At 40.1% G+C, this 12,648-nt stretch overlaps 1 long non-coding RNA gene across 3 annotated transcripts in view; it reads left to right on the top strand.

Annotated features, from left to right (window-relative positions):
- Window positions 1-12,648, top strand: part of LOC141951561 (uncharacterized) — a 146,428-nt gene that overhangs the window by 63,011 nt on the left and 70,769 nt on the right. For 2 of the 3 annotated variants that reach the window (XR_012631386.1, XR_012631383.1), the window contains exons 1-2: window positions 6,149-6,193; window positions 6,812-6,998. The exons of the other annotated variant lie outside the window; for it this stretch is intronic. This is a non-coding gene — a long non-coding RNA (uncharacterized LOC141951561). Of the gene's footprint in view, window positions 1-6,148; window positions 6,194-6,811; window positions 6,999-12,648 lie in introns of those variants that run through there. 3 annotated transcript variants of the gene reach the window in all.

A 12,648-nucleotide genomic window follows, 5' to 3' on the forward strand; every position in this document is an offset into this window, starting at 1 on the left:
CACAGGAGTGGATGTTACATTCATTACGTTGGTAGTCAGTGCCCCTGGCAAGACTCTTGTGCTGTGTGCCCTACAAACAAATACAGAAAAGAGACAATTTGTGTCTTGAAGGTTTCTACATATGGCAAAGAAGAGGGCACAAAAAATTTCTTCTGTGTCACGTCCATAGGAAGATTGTGGGTCCAGAGTTAATGAAAAATTGGGAAAAGAAGGAATGAAAACAGAAGACAAGGAAAGGACAGGAGAGGGCAGTGGTGGCATTTTCCCTAAGAGGAGTTGGTCCCGAGATCAAGTTGGAGTCAAACGCTATAACCAAATTGGCAAACTAAAAAAAAAAATAATCACTGATTGCGGTGTTGATGAGAAGCTACCCTGAAGAATGAACCATGATAAGAACTATGAGTAGACATGTTTGCTAAGCATCTACCTCCTACTGCCCCAACCAATTCCATGTTTTGTACTTGCTAAGCAAACCATCTGTACTTCTAAAATTACAAATTATTAATAATAGTAATTGCTAACAATATAGGATATCCTGGCATCCTGATAGAATACAGAAAAAATGAGTCTTTAATTTCTTCTTCTTTGAACTGGAAGGTCAGAAGGGAAGGGAATTATAAAGAAAAAGGAAGGCTAGAATGCGTTACTGCTATGGAGTTGAAGCCAGAATGAACTGGGAATAACAAAGCTGATACTGGAATCACTGTTACTGGAATAATGGCAGTGCAGTGGGTAGGGTCTGTTTTGCTATTTGTGGTCAGCTTGGCTATATGCCAGAAATTTATGTTTATATTTTTGAATCCACATTTTAAGTGAGGTCTCAATCAATCCTGTGTAGATCATGTGCACTATTGTTTGTAAATAACAGAGATGTGGAAAAAAAAAATGACTGTGTTATATTGGGAAATGTATCTTTGCATCTTGTGCACAAGTGAGAATGTAGCGAGAAGGGCACAGTCAGGAGAACTCTGTCCCACATCTCAGACAGACATCTCCTGAGCCACCCTGGGTTGACCTTGATGGTGGTCTTTTCTGATGAGGCTCTAGCTGCCAGGAGTTGAGTCTACTTCCAGTGGCGAAGAATCACAGAAGCAAATACCGTATCGCTTGGAGTCACTGTTTGCACGCCAGGAACAGAGGGAGGCTCTGATGAAGATGGTCGTGCTGGTGCTGGGCAAATACTGGATGAGAAAAAGTCCCTGTCCCAAGAGTTTACAGTTCAAAGGAGGAAGAACAAACATATGGTAGAACAAACATACGTTAGCCTTCCAAACAAGATGACACAAGCTAGATTCTAAAAACAGGCAAAAGATTTCTGTTCTTGTCTATAAAAAAGCATAAGGAAAACCAGCTAGCTAATCCCAGCAGAGGGAGACTGGAGAGGGGGAACTGAGGGAATGAAGAACATTCCAGCCAATTTGTTGATGACTAACATGCTTTAAAACAACAGGCTGCTTTTTAAACTTAGAAGGTGACTTGCTGAGTGGTTATTCGCTGTTCACTCCCCGGTCTTGATAAGAGCTCCCACAGGACATTCAGTTCTTTCCAGCTTCTCCCGCATAGGTTTATCTGTGAACATCAGTACAAAGCAAAGGGGAAAGAGGCCAAGCAGGTTTGTTTAATCTCTGCTGTGACTAATAATGGTGTGCTGGGCTGGCTGCTCTTTAACGCAGCTTGATACTACTAATCTGACTGGCCTTTTGCAGCATCTTCCTATGGGGTTCCATGTTGATAATTATCATAGGACAACCAATGATTTTAAGACTCAAATGAAATTAATTTCTGCCAAGCTGGGAAACCCAGAGGCCTGTGTGAACATCACAGTGCATATCACAGAAACTTTGGCTCAGAAGTTGCTGAGGCCATGCAGGACTGTACTTTCTTTGGCAATGGTAGAATTGAAAAGGCCTATTCTGGCATGACTGCCTTGTTGGAGACCTTTTCTATTCAGTTTGATTCGAGCTGGCCTGCTGTGAGCAAGGGGGTTGGACTAGATAATCTCCTGAGGTCTCTTCTAACCTAAATTATTCTATAATTCTACAATTCAGACTTTTATACTGTTTGCATTATCATAGTTTTTTATTTAATACTACTTGTTTACTATTAGTGCCATATGTGCATCTTTAGGCCCTGTAGAGATACTTTAACCTGTATTAGTAGTGTCACTTTTCTGGGATTCAAAGATCCCAAAGATCTTTTCAAAGCCAATAAGGCAGCTTCATCACACAAAGGATCAACTCCTTTTGACTTATGTTTACTCCCAATATTTGCTTATTATATACCTAGTAATAAACACTTTGGAGGATGGGCATTGTATTCCACATGAAACATAGTGTGTGGTACTGCAGCACTACTACAGTAGAAATAATAAAGGTATGTATCTATTTTTAGCTCTGACCTGGTATAAACTGAGTCAAAATGGGTGGAAGCACAATGATCAAGGATCATGCAAGAAGTTAGTGACTGAGAGACTGAGGAGGTGGGAATAGAAGCCCAACCAGCCAAGTGTTTCATGTCTTAGCCCCTGGACTGCAACACAACCTCTTCCTCTTTGGTCTCAGAAATGAAAACATTAACTGCAAGTGAAATGAAAGTGAAATGCTTGTAGGCTTTGCTAAAGTAGCTAAAAAGAAAAGGGAAACTTTCAGAAATATCAGCATATGAAGGACTATTTGGGATGCTGACTCAAGTGCCTTCTCAGAAGTACGTTGTACAATTGTTTTTGTTGCCTTAACAGTTTTATTCTTAAGCTAGGGTTTTGATCTCTGCTACTCCCATGTTTGACAGCCCTAGAATCAGATTGTTGAATTTGTTGGGAGCTTTCTAATTTTCAGCCTTAGTTTATTAGTAGTCAGTTCATGCCTATTTGCTAGTACACCAACAATAATATATAGCTTAATCTGTTATTTTCCTTCCTTTCCTATTTTCCTCTTGATATATTTATAGCCAGAAATCATATTCTTTTTCACTTTTCATTTTGCTAAATTTACTGACCTTCTTTCTTGTATCACTCTCTTGCTGAAGGAAAATTCACCTTTATTATTTCTAAAGAAGACTTGAGGGACTGGAATTACATTTCCCCACTACTTGAGTTTGTGGTAAATAATGCTTCTATGTAGTAGTGCAGGAAGAAATAAAAAGTTCTACAGAATAAGGCCTGCTGACTCCCATCAAATAGACTAGTGCATAATGTTTTGCAGGTTAAAACAGGAAAACGTGAGTCTGTCTAACTATATTGCAGCCTTACTGTGAGCTGGACTGCCGTAGGCTTATGAAAGATGGGGAGCAGTGGCAGAACCACTCTCTCCAGCGTTGCCAGAATAGTTGTCTTTGTGCTCAGCTTCCACAAAAGTTGTCCTGTGATACACTGCTGGGGGCTGAGGCCCATTTTGTGAATGGAGATCTGACCACTGGTACTGTGGCCTAACCACATGCCAAGGAAGATGAGGTTGCAGGATCAACATTTCCAGATTTCATATTTTATTATTTTTCTTAAAGTTGAATTCTTCCAGCCATATGAGAACTATCTATTTTCATGTTAGCAGAGAAAAATTTGAATGTATGAACCCTAAAAGCTCAAAACTTAGAAAGGAAATAAAAAGAACTGGACTTTTGCTCTGTTTAAACTCTCAGCTAGTTAAGCCAATTTGAAAGATGCAGGTGAGGTTGGCTCTCCTGATAGTGCATGCAGTGGTGACCGGAGAGCCTGTCCTTCATTGCATCAGCACAAGGTGTAGTGCAAAGAGCCTGTCTCAAGCAGGACTGTAGTGCTTATTGATTGGTAATCACTGTCCCACATGCTTTGTCAGATAAGTTAATCAGAGTGTATGTCGGCTCAGTGTGACAGCAGCAGCAGTTTGTGCTGATCAGACTAGAAATGGAATTTAGCTCTCAATGGGAGTTACTTTAAATGTTTAGGTTTTGGACAAGTATATACTCTCCCTGTTGAAAAATGTAATCATTACATTTTAACTTGTTCTGATGTTGTATGTGTCTTTTCACTACTTGAATGCACAGCAATTTTCAAAGTAACTCATACTTTTTGCTCTCAAGACTAGTACTCAGTTGATGAGATTTGTTCTGATGTCTCAGTCTATGTGGTGTTTTTCATTGGCTGTCTATTCTTTCAGTCAGTGTCCAGAGAGAAGAACAGTGGGACCTGCCCATGCAGCTTAAATGCAATTTAATTAATAGCGGATTAATAAATCAAATGTTTGATTATTTTCATCTGGCCTGAGTTCAGACCCTTGTTCACTCCCAGCAGTGGGAGGGCTAGTTCAGCCAAAAAAATCCATGCCTAGATTTTTACTTTCGGGAAGTTCAGGGGTTTGAGATCCAAAATTAGGTTTTCAGTTTGTGCCAGGAGGGAATCAGCCACTAGATTAAGAATTTGGATGCTTTCCCTCACAAAAATTTCTGGGAGTTGTATGTCAGGTCCAGGATTTCAGATCTATTCCCAGTGTAAGTTCAGAGCTAAAGCCATGCCTCATCTTCTCATTCCAGAAACAGGAAAGAAAAAAATGAGCTTGAAAGAGGAGGGTGAAAACAGAAGAAAAAAAAAGTAGAAAGGAAAAATGAGATCCTGGAGAAGTGAGAAAGGTCACATGGGTAAATGGGAATGAATCTCAAGGGCACAGGGAAGCAGTTGAAGGATCAGATAAGAAATGTTGCTTTGTATAAAAGCTTCTCTTCTCCATTGTTCTGATGGCTCTCCCAGACAGTTAGGGTCAAAGGGTTATTTTTAAACTAGCCATTGATTCATACAAGATGCCTGATTATGAAATATTGGAATCTTTCACCAGCAAGGGAAAAACTTCCCCCCGTGAGTGACTGCCTGGAAACCCGCAACAGGGAAGGGGTTAATGGTTGTTCAGTTTACAGCTGGGAATTGCTGGTATCCAGGAAACAACGCAGAATGCACAAACCATGAGACCAGCTGGAGCCTGCTGGAATCCCATTCATTTTGGCAGAGTTGTCTGTGGTCTCGAATTCTGACATCACTGCCTTTTGCGTCACAGAGGAATGCCTTAACCACTTCTCCCTTTCTATTTTTTCCTGTCTCTCTCTTATTTCTGTGACTGACTCAGATTTGCAAAGCAATGAGAAGAGGCAGTTCACAAACCCCCCAAATATCCTGTCGTCAATGTAGCTTGTAAGTGACTCCACCAAAGATGTTAGATGAAAGCTTTTTGGTGTGCAGGAGAAGCCATGCTCAGGAAGTATAGATTGGATATAAATTATTTCTGTTTCCAGTCTTATGTATCACATTGCTGTAATAGAGAGCCATCTGTCTGACTGGACCCCAAAGAGAAAATACTCTGTGGTTCAGGTACTCTAGAGTATGTCAGAAGAGCTGGAAACCCACTCTGGTCACAGGCTTCCTGAGTTACCTGCTCAGTGCGCTGTGTCTTTCCTGCCCATACAACAAAAAATGATTTGAAGACATGACAAGTCCATGGTCTGGTTCTGTTCTATAAGAAGTTCTTCTGAGACCCAGACCACTTTGAACACAAATAAGAAATCATAGGTCATTTAAAGATAGACTATCCTGCTCCTACATACTTAACTCTTTGTGCTTCATTTTGCCTAGCTATAATCTGTGGATAATAATCCCTCAGCTATTCTACTTTTCTCTTCTGTTGGCATGTCCTTTTACACCCTAAAGCTGCCTGAAATTCTTTAGTACTGCCTGCATGCAAGAAATGTCATTTTATGGTCCCCAGTCTCTCATTGGCCTGCAGATACGGCTAGCACAGAAATAATAATAAAATCTGGTTTTCCCTCCTTAATATCTGCATGAACACAAAATCCCACTGTTACCTTTTAAGTTTTAGTTTAATTGATTGAACATGATCAACTAATATGATGTAGCTGAAATTGCATACAGTGGCTTATTGGACTGATTAGCACAGAAGTTGTGTTTTTAGTCGCATGGTGAAGTTGGCTGGTTACAGTGAGAGCCCCACTGCCCAGTGGAAGCCTCTGCCCCTTCCCATTTTCCTCTGGAAAGCCCTGACATAGATATCGAGTGTGTTCTGTATGGAACACATTTCGTTTTAGAAAAGACTGTGACCTCAAAGGGCGGTGTTGAGGGAAATATGTTGTGTTTAAGTACTTCAGGACTCTGTTCTTCTGAAGCCTGTTCTGCGTCTGGTATTTGTCCTCAGCAGTTGATCTGCAACTTCACTGCTCTGTAAGCAACCACTGATTATTCTGTTATTCTTCTTTTCATGATTAATATTCTGAGCCTCAATGTTCAGCCTTAATATAAAGTGCAGAATAGAACCATCATCGCAAAGGAATCACTGTGGTAATCCTGAGAAAATGCATATTGTGACTGGGTCACCAGGGAAATGGAAAAAAATAAAAAAAAAATTGCTCTTGCAAAATTTGGAAGTAGACAGGCTGTTAAAAGACTGATTTAGATCTCTGTTCTAGAAAATATTATAGAGGAAATTAATCCAGAATATCTGTATGAAAGATTTTCACTATTTAATCTCACTTTTTTGGAGTGTGTTCTAATTAATTTAAAGATTTGCCTTCTTTTCCTCTACATGTTTACACAAATATTTATTTTGCTATAAATAGATCTGCATCCACACCCTTAGCCGGGTTTTCAGACCCTGAATGCATTTCTATACCTGAAAGATTCCTAGTTGTATATATACATAATGATGTACCTGTCAGTGTGAAATGAGTTCAGACTCGAGGTCTGCATGACAGTGGTCTGTGGTCTGTGCCGAGGTCTGCATGGATGGAACTTGGTACTTCCTGTGTCTAATTAGAAGTGCCCATACCTTTCCTTTGGCAGGCGTGAGGAACATCGGTTCGGCCGAGGCGCAATGCCTCATCAGCTGACAGCCTGTCTTACTGTGATGGGGTGTGGGCTAAGCCATCACCTCAGCATGCACAAGGGAGAAGAGAGAAAGGCATCCCTCCTCCCCGACGCCTGCAGCCCTCTGCGGCACCACACATTTGGAGACATGGGAACAATCCAGGCTAGTCTGCGTTTTGCTTCCATAGGGTTGTTACTGATCCTAATGAGAGATTGTAAGGGTGGAAAAGAGAACAGGACAGAACATGCAAACATCAGCCTTGCCACAGTTATAGCTACAGAGCTAGCACGAATACCACGGCATACAGGTTTCACAGACGTCCTACAGAGCTGTTACGAAACTGTCTCTGGAAGTCTTCAGCACGTTGATTTTGCTAGATTCATTGGCATTATTAAACTTAGGTGTGGCATAAATAAATTATTTATAAACTGAAATTCCTAAAATTAGGGGCCTAACACAGAAAGATTCTGATTTTCAGGAATTCTGAGCTGTAACAGTTGCCATTAGCTTTCCTGGGATCTGCTGAGTGTTCAGCAAGGCAGTGTGACCTCTTATTTTGGTATACAACATCTGAAAATGTTGACTTTCACTTTCAAAGCAAGCAATGCATTTGTATGGACTTCTTAAGAGACTATGGTTCTTTTTTTGCTGTTACTTAGAGGTTTTCAGCAGCCTTGGGAATTGGGCTCAGAAGTTCAGAGTTTAGCTTGTTACATGGTTTCAGCTTTGCAGAATGCTTTGATAGTCTGGGCTGGGTGACTGCTTCAGATCTTATGCTGCTGTATTTAAGGCAGTGGACTTATGCCTGTTTCCATTTCTGGTGCTTTTTTTCACTGGCAGGAGTGAGGGTTTTCATGGCAGCCAGGACAAAAGCAACAGAGGTAAATAACCCTTCCATGGAAAGTGCAGTGGTTTTGTTTTATGTCTGTCACACACACTCCTGATCTGTAAACAGGGCTTCTAGGCAACATAAATAAACACGGCGATTCACAATACTGTGCTGGGCCTGTGTCCGCACTCACAGATGTTGCTGTCTTCCACTGCATAGGAGGCATTATCATAGGGATGAGTATAATCAATTTAGTAGCTGACTTGGATTAAAATCAGATAGCTGGTACAATCTCAAGAGCTGAGTTACATATTGCTGGGAAGTTTTGACTGAGTTTTGACTATGCTAGCCTAGTTAAGGCAACCACAGCAAACACCTGGCATCATTTAACAACTTGACTAAAAATATGTTTTTTCACATTAATACTCAGGAGGAATGTGCCTCTGACCCCTCCTGGGTGTGGTATGAGGAAAGCCACATCCATTGGAAGAATGTCATTAACGTCAATCAGGCAATGATCAAAAAACAGCCCCACCCACCCTGCTATGGTGTGAATGTGTCACACAGACACTAACTGGTAACAGCAACTAGTGTATGAGATTTCTGTATCAGTCTTATTTGAGCCCTATATGTTTGTTTTTTTCCCTCCACGATCTTTTCCTGTTTACCACCCTTTTTATGATCAAGTCACCCATCTTGGATTGTTCAGGCTGTGGTCATTCCAGCACTGGGAGTCACTGGGAGACCCTTTCTGCTTTCCAGTCTTGCCCTCCTTATCTTCCCATTGCTGTTTTTACAGATCCTCTCTTCTTGATAAGTGACATTTCAGTCTCAAAGCTGCATTTTGAAAGCTAGCTTGAATTTTAATCAACAGTATGATCAGGATTTCTTAGATACTATACAGCATATCTGGCTGTTGTTGTGCGTAGCCCACTGAGTAGGAGATTTGGCATTCAAGGAACTGTCTGTGCACGTCTAGTGATGATAAACTACAGTTAAGTCTTTAGTACAGCATATGAAATTTTGTACCAATTAGGCTATAGTAATGCCATCTTTGTATGAACTCAGTACCCACCAAAGTCAATGGTAGGAGTGTTGTGTTAATTTCTGTTTATTTTTAATGATAATCTAATTTAAAGCTGGGGTTTGATTTTGTACTTACTACTTGGAATGACAGTGTATGAACTGACCTAGCAAACCAATCACAAGAGCTAAACATTCAAAATGGGGCACAAAAGAAACCATATATAGGAGTCTGATTTTGTATCAAATCTGGGTGCAGATGCTCTTGAAAACTGATTGTGTTGTACAACCTTTTTCAATCTCCATGTACAGTACTCATATTGCATCTTTTCCTTTTCTTGTCATCACTCTTTATACTTTTATGTATGATGAGAAGATGAACTCAAGGTCTGAAAGGCTATCAGAAGATAAAAAACAGCACACAGAAGCAACTTGCCTAAAGTCATGTGGCAGGTCAATGGTTGTTTTCAAATCGAGTAAATAAATGTCCATTGTATTAAACTGGCATCAAAATAATGTAAAAGATCATCCTAACTTAAACACAGCAACAGTACAGTCTACGTCACAGAGTTTGCATGCAAGAGCTGCTGATGGTTATTGTGTGACTGTATTTTACAAAGTTAGTCCTAAGGGAATATTTTGCAGTCAAATGATGGCTGAGGGCTCTGGCCCACCACAGCTTCCTGTCTCCCTCCCCAAGGGCAAGAATCAGTGTCTGTTGCATCTGTAAAGTCACACAGGATTTGGATTATTCTCTACATTTTTCTTTAATTATGTCCCCTTTTTTGCTTCTTAAGAGACTCTTAAAATTTTCAAATATAATAAGAAATAATAATAACCAATTAAAAAGCTGTGGGTATTAAGTGGGAAATAACAGACTCAAACAAAAGTCAAGGATTATCCTGGGAAATGACGTTTTTGGATCCTGGAGCACTCAGTTTTGTGAGGCAATCTGAGGTTTTGGCTGTACTTAAAAATGAGGCAGCATAGCTTTACAAGGAAAAGCTTTGAGAGAAATCACCAAAGTAGATTTTCTGCAAGGTTGAATGTGGAGGTAAAGGAGGTGTTTTATCTCCATTCCCTTCATTAGCACTCCTTACTGTATTGCTTGTGCTCTTTGTCACATTGGACCCCATTCGTATCAAGGCCATAGCATGCTCTGTGTTAACCAAAATAGTCCTGTGGCAGCAGCCAGGGTGTAGACATGGTTATACAAGAAAAAAAAAAAAAAAATCCCTATATACTGTATTTCCCTTGTAAAGTTAATTTAAACCATATGAGTAAAAGCATTTTTTGTGTTGTAACTCCACCGGGACAATCAAATATTATTTATATACCGTATAGCATGCACTGAAGGAAAGGACTACAGAATTTGTATGAAAAACTTTGTCAGGCACAAAACAAACATGCTGAGGTGAGTCTATGATTAGTAGCATCCAAGAGATTTTGATCCACACTGTGCTCGCCAGCCGTATGTTTGTAAGCAAGGTGTCACTGCCCAGTCAAAGAGTTACGGTTGGACAGTATGTTTGTATAAAGAGTAATGTATAGAAATTTATAAAATAGTTTCAGATGGCATATGTTTTGAAAATACAGCCTGTGTGGAGGAAGTTGCAAAGCACAAATACTGCATTCTTTGGTCTTTCTCTTCTTTCATGGTTGAATACTGGGGTTTAAAGACATCTTATTCAAACATAATAAGGTATATCTTCCAAAGTGGCTGAGAAAGGTTATACCTTTTCTACTAAAAAAAACCCCACCCCTAAAAAGCAGCATGTGAAAGCATTAGCTACTAAAAGTAAGTCCTATTTATTGTTGGAACACCTTAGCTTTCTGTAATGAAGACAGCACTTTTAACTATTACTGGACCTTAGGCTTTAACGTGAACTGTGTAGCATATACTGGAGCTTACACTAAATGGTTTGTGATTTATGTTCTGATACACTCCTAGACAAAATAAAGTCGAGAGGGAAGAAAAACAGTTTATCAGCTCTGCAAACATGAACACTTCTACGGAAGAGTAGGGCCAAGGATTTATCCTTATACATCCCTGTGATCATCAAATGTTATGTGAAGTTCAGGACAGTGAGCAGACCATCAGACTAAATTGGCTTCATTGGTTTAATTTCAAATACTTACCTAGGAAGGGACTTGGTACAATCTCAACAAGGATTTCTGGATTTGATCTTTTTTGTGTAGCCTTTCTCATGTGAATCAGGCATTCAGGATCAGGATCAAGGCCCTCATCCAAAGGCTGCTCAAGTCAATGGAAAAACTCTCATTGTCTTTAGTGGGCTTTGGATCAGGCCCCAAACATTGAGTCATATTTTGAATGGAACATTGTTTGAAGCAAAACAGGCTCAAGGCTTCATTCACGTAGAGGTTTTAACTGTTAAGTGAAATTTCCTGAACACTTCCTGTGCCCTGCTGCCTACTTCCTGCTGCCTCTTCTCCCAAGGACACACGCGGTCAGGGAGAAGACCATGAGCCCGATGCCTAATTTGAGTGGTCTTCAGCCTGTTCTCTGCTACCTTTTCTCTATCAAATGATGGGAGATGTCCCTGCCATATGACCAAAATGCAGATGCGCCTCATATCTGATAATGTAACAGTACTGCTCTGGTTAGGTTTTGGGACCAGAATATGTCCCACATTGTGACAGAACATCCATGCACTAATGTAACAAAGAAGTGGTTCCATTTCAGTCACTTGAAAACGTGTCTGGCCATCTGGCCATGAAGGACCAAAGCTTACTGTCCTCAAGAGCTTTCAGTAGGAACCACCATCACCAAGAACCTGGGCACTGCTGATCTAATCCATCACCATTCATATTCCAAACTGAATACATATCTAACACCTTTTTCCCTCAGGAATGTGGGGAAAAGTGTCTTTACCTATTTTAATTTCAGTCTTAATATTACCATAGTTATCTACCAGTTAGTATTTGTTTGATCAAGTTTTATTTTCAATTCCCACATACGTTTGTGTAACTCCAAATAAACTTTGAGACCCTGGATGAAGAGGGCCTGGAGCATTTGGACAGAACTCTTCTTTGGTGTGCAGAGGTAGCAGACAGACTCTTCTATTCAGTAGGATTTCAGAACAGAGAAATAGTGGTTGTACCTCATATTTGCTGTTTTATTGCTTGTTTCACATCATCAGGGCAAGGACACTGGACGGAAGGATGTGTTTGTGCTTATTTTTACATGTGACATTTAAGAGGCAAAATAAAATGTGAAGATTTTCTCCAGATGTGTTTTCTGCTTATGATAGATAACTAGAATTATGAGGGATGTTTTGGTGCCCTTATGTTCAGGTACTTCATATTTACTAATTTCCATTTATTAGGAAGTGCCAAACGTGACTTTTTATCTAATAAGCTGTCACTGCTCACCACTTAAACTCATGCCAATTGGTTGTATGTTTTTTATTCTTATTTCCAAGTTCTGTGTGCCAAAGTCATGAGACCCCACAAAAAAATAAGGGGTCAATGGAAGAAGCCTAGTGCAGCTAATTAGTCCAAATCATGATTAGCTGAATATTACTTTAGCTTATGTCAAGGTGCTATCATGGGTGAGATATATACACTAAAACCATGTACAAAGAAACAAGACACACATAACCAAACTGCAAGAAATATGCATCATATACAACACAATCCCCAAACACCTTGCTACGTATACCACATACTGGCTCCACAAACACATGCAGCATATACACATCAAACCTGGCAAACACAAACCCACACAGAACAAGTTACTGCCTATGAGGATGGGTGCATCACATGGAGTTTGAACCTCTGCACGTCGAGTTGGGGAAGCAGGTTTTCAGTCTAGTTAAAATTTTCAAGCTCTCAAAAGATTTTCTTCTCTACACTGGGTTAAAATGTTCACCTTCCCAAATTGTCCTTGGAGAACATGCAAGCATTACCCCAAAGTAATTAATAGCCCAGTAGCTAGGA

The sequence above is a fragment of the Strix uralensis genome, chromosome 18, assembly GCF_047716275.1.
Source record: "Strix uralensis isolate ZFMK-TIS-50842 chromosome 18, bStrUra1, whole genome shotgun sequence".
NCBI lineage: Eukaryota > Metazoa > Chordata > Aves > Strigiformes > Strigidae > Strix > Strix uralensis.